Here is a 4,923-nt window from a genome sequence, read left to right on the forward strand (position 1 = left end):
TATACTTTCACTCAGGACCTAAATGGTAAAACATCATCCTTGTATTTAAACGACACATATTTTTAGGATGGTCCATAAACTAGATCAAATGCATGACATAGGAGGAGTTTTCATTTGTAACACACTCATTGTGTATTTTGAGTTATGTCATCTTTATATTGAACCCGTATTGCATAATATTTGAGTATGACCTTAACTGGCTATCAAGCGCTAATTGAAATGCAATATGTCATGCCTATATGCTAAAAGTCTAATATTTGTTGTATATTGAAAACCTTTGAAAGGATGAATACATGATGAGTGCGTGTAAATGAACATCATCCTTGAACTAATTGCATTCATGTATGTATGCAAATATACAGGGAAGCTTAAGCTCCATCTGTATAAAAAAGGATTTAAAATCACCCGCCCTATGGATTCATATGCACTGTTCTTCCATTGTTTTCATCTTTGAGTTGTGATGGTATTCTGGTATACCTTGTGTGCTAAATGCCTATAATCTCTCGCATGCTAAGTTTTATTATAAAGGATGAACATATGATGAATGTTTTTAAATGAAATTCATCCTTAACTGTAAATGGCTTATGTATGCTTGAGAGTATATAGGGGAGTTGTGCCCTATCATTAGAAATTGAAATAGAGCTTTATTGTAGCATATGTATCATTTTTTGTTTTTGTTTTTGAGTCATAATCTTTTATGGATCCATGAACATTATGTCCTGTTCGTTATAGAATTATACTATGATATAGATCATTTTTGAATATATGAACATCATTGTAGGACTAAATTTCAATTTTCTGTTGCATGTAAATTCTATAGAATGATTTTACTGGTTGGATGAAATGCCAAATCTTTATCCAGTAAATTTTTTAAAAGATTGTTGCTTATACTGCCATAATGAATATTTCACCTTTGGTATCAGTATAAGTAGATAAAAGTATCTATGCTAGGATTCAAATCGAAAGGGGGAGCATTTGAAAATAACTTTCTATCTTTTTATGCTCACCAACATTTTTGGTTTAGATCTAGTTTGAAATTCTCTGTGGCTTGTGTACTTTAAAGCATGATGATTTTATTGAAAAACTTAAGTGACAACTCGTGGCTTGCCACAATCTTTTAAAATTTGCCATGTGATCTTATACTAAAATTTCAATTTTTTTTTTAGATCTATATGGTTGGGTTTTCTGGTTATATTATGGACTGCTCTTAAACGTATACCAAAAAATTCTTTGCTTGCTTAAGTCCTTATGTTAAAGTTTCTTTTTCAGCAAGCATTGTCCCCAGAACTTATTAGTAATATCCAAGGGGGAATTTTTTTTTTTTTAAATTTTTATGGAAAGAATGATCTTATAATTTCTAAATTTTATCTCTTACTTATGAGCTTAAATGCATTAATGACATGTTTTACTAAAATTTGTTTGTGTCATAAAATTTTACATTTTAAGAGCTTTACAATTTTAAATGGTCTTCTTTTCAAAGGACATATATATATATATATATATATATATATATATATATATATATTGGCTCTTTTGCTGATGACGAAAGGGGGAGAAAATCTATGAGCAAAAGACATGACAAGAAGACTCCAATGTGCTGATTAATTGAAGAAACACATAATGCTTCGATGCCTTGAAGGAGCGACCAGGTCAAAGAAGCCAACAACTGAACAAAGAATGAAGTGAAGATTTTACAAAATGGCTCGACCAGGGCACGACCAAGAGAAGTTCAGGGTGTGAACAAGTCGAGTGTTATCGAGTTTAGAAATCTGCTGCGCGAGATTTTGGGCGAAACTTTCTTGATTTGAATTCAATCATGTGTAAATACTTTTGGGTATAAAATTAAATTTCGAATAGGTGATTAGGGTTCCCTTTTGGCTCCTCTTTGGTCAGTGATAAACCTAGAGCGCTAATTGGTGCCACATAAAATAGATTTAAATTCCATTGTCAATTTACATTGTGTTCTTCATTTTCAAGTGTAATTTCAATTTTAGTTTCGTTCTTGCATTGCACTCCAATTGTGAATTTCAATACAAGTATGATTTCAATTTCGTATTTCAATATCTTGTCTTTAATTTCATGCCCAAGGAGTAGCTAATCTCTTTAGCTCTCTGGTTGTGATGAAACCCTAGGCCAGAGTCCAATAGCTAGGTTTTAGTCAATTGTACGTAATAGGGTACAATTGTTTAAAAGTAACCCGTGTTCTCTGGATAGGGTATACTCTATCTCCCGATCATGCTGCAGACGATTGGTGCGACCCGACTACCCTATGCCACTCGAGTGGATTACACTAAAAAGGAATTCATGTTCGCTAGATAGGGTATACCCTATTCTCTCGATCATGCTCTAGACGTTTGGTGGAAACCCAGCTACCCTATACTACATAAGTGAATGACTTATCTTTGAAACCCTAGTATGGATAATTGACCAAACCTAGGTATTGCTGACTAAAGGCTAGGGTGGATTCATAATCAGAGACTTGCTTTCTATAGATAATTTAATTCAATTTACTTGCTTTTGTAGTTTAATAGAAAAACCCAAACTTTAATCTTTTCATTCTTGTTTTGGCATAGTAAGCTAGATTAAAATTGGTTGCCGCTGCATTAGAGTCCCTGAGATCAACACCTGACTCACTCCTCATTCTACTGAACTTGGGATTATTTAGGTTATAAATATTATTTTTGATAGTTAAGGATCCAAACCTTGACGAACCTACCAAATTTTGGGGTCGTTGCAGGGGATTTAATTATGTTAGTGAGCCAATTCCTAGTGTAGTCTACTACGTATTTTTATTTTCCTTTATTTTCTTTTGTTTCTATTTTTTTTTTTTTTATATTGGAAGGCTTGATTGTGTGCTAAATTTGTATATGCTGGGTTTGCGATCTTTGGATCCCAAGTTAGTTTCTATGACTCTGAGATTGAGAGATCGTGTAGGTCAATTAGGAAATCTATAGCCGGTCCAAAGTTAGCCAAGTCCTTAGAACCTAAAGTCATGGCTGAATGTCAACTGGTTCCCATTTTTCATCATCAAAACCAAAACGTGGAACTTCTTGCTCCCCGTAGACTTGCGGCAGAAGAGCAACCTCTTTGGCCCCTTAGGGACTATTTCACACCCAATGCATACACATCGTCGTCTTGTATCCGATCCTTGGATGTCGAGACAGAGCAATTCAAAATCAAGACCTCCACCATCTCGATGCTTCCCAACTTATTTGGGAATTCAACTGAAAATCCGTACCAGAATCTTGATTAGTTTTCTGAAATTTGTTCCACCATCCGTATACCCAACTTTGGTGATGATGCCCTCCATTTGAGGCTATTTTTGTTCTCTCTAAAGGACAAAGCCAAGTATTGGCTGAATTCCTTAGAGCCAAATTCGGTAACCACCTGGGCCACCATGCAATATGAATTCCTTAAAATGTACTTCCCCATTGGGAAGACTAACCATCTTAGGAAGGCAATCACTAGTTTCTCACAGATAGATGGTGATCAATTTTTCGAGACCTAGGAGCGCTTTAGGGACCTTTTGCATAAATGCTCACACCATCAAGTCCCTAGGTGGCAGTTAGTGCAAACCTTCTATGAGGGGTTAGCTGAGCATGATCGATCTATGGTCAATGCATCTTGTGGAGGTACCTTCCTCACGAAGCATGAGAATGCGACTTGGAGTCTCTTTGAGACTCTCACCAAGAATTCTCAACAACATATTGTTGCTGCTTGTAGACTTTCCCAACTGCCTTCTTCCCATTCTAAAGGAGTTTATGAGTTAGCCGTCGGCCATGACCTTGCACCTACATTGTACACCATTGTTAAGAAATTAGATAATGAAAAGTAAAGTGTACTCCCAAGAGGGGGGGGGGGGGTAAATTGGGATTTAAAAATTTTCTTTACAAATTCTTTTTAATAAGTTCCTTTAGTTAGTTTTGAATCCCAGCTTTTCTTTTTAGCTATCACACACAAACACAATGATTAAGAAATCCTTTGAACTTTAATCAATTTCAATTACACAAGTATAATTGGTTTGCAATGACCAAAACGGAATCCAATCAATAAGATAATCTTGATTTCAAAATAAAATAGAAATTTCAACAAGCCTTCAAAATTCAGATTTGATATCAAACAAGTTACTTGCGTTTAAATTTGTTAATGTACTTTGATATTCGTCAACGTACTTCCTTTAATCAAAATTTTCGCAATCAATGTACTTTCTTTAATCAAGGTTTCCACAATTATCAAAGTCAAATTAATTTCCAGCAATTAACTAAGCATCCACACAATTTATAAATGCAGAAAATTAAAGAGAGTAGGGTAAGGAGAGTGACGTCATATTTTTACAAGGTTCGGTCCAAGACCTATGTCATTACTCCAAGAAAACCTCTATGAGGATTCTCGTTTCCAACTTTTTTAAAAAGCTAAGGTGTACTCCTAAGAGGGGGGGAGGTGAATTGGGATTTAAAAATTTCTTTATGACTCCTTTTATTAATTCTTTCTCAACTATTTTTAGTTTCAGCAATCACACATGTAAGGTTTGACATTCAATCACAAATTTAGCCAAGCATAAATTTAATTTTAAGCCTTTATGGATAAGTATATCAATTTGAATACTTTGCAAGTTTCTTAATACTTCTTTCAGCAAAATAAACCAAAACTCAATAAGTCAATTCAATCAATCAAGATAAGCTTCACAATATGAAATACTATAACAATTCCAGCAAGCTTCCAAGATTCAATCTTTTGATATTGAGCTGTAGATGATGAATGACCTGTATAATGAATGTCCTCCCTTAGAAGGTTTCCGCAAGATTCAATCAACGTACTCCCTTAAAAGGTTTCCGCAATTCTTAATCACAAATTAATTTCTAGTAGTTCAATAAGCATCCACGTAACTTATATGTGTTGTAATTTAAAAGAGAATAAAGAAGA

At 34.4% G+C, this 4,923-nt stretch overlaps 1 non-coding gene across 1 annotated transcript; it reads right to left on the reverse strand.

The window, feature by feature from the left end:
- Positions 1–3,446: 3,446 nt before the first annotated feature.
- On the reverse strand, positions 3,447–3,552 carry LOC131159021 (small nucleolar RNA R71). Its single transcript, XR_009137635.1, has one exon. It is a non-coding gene; the product is annotated as a small nucleolar RNA R71 (small nucleolar RNA).
- Positions 3,553–4,923: the final 1,371 nt, after the last annotated feature.

Source organism: Malania oleifera, chromosome 6 (genome assembly GCF_029873635.1).
Source record: "Malania oleifera isolate guangnan ecotype guangnan chromosome 6, ASM2987363v1, whole genome shotgun sequence".
Classification (NCBI taxonomy): domain Eukaryota; kingdom Viridiplantae; phylum Streptophyta; class Magnoliopsida; order Santalales; family Ximeniaceae; genus Malania; species Malania oleifera.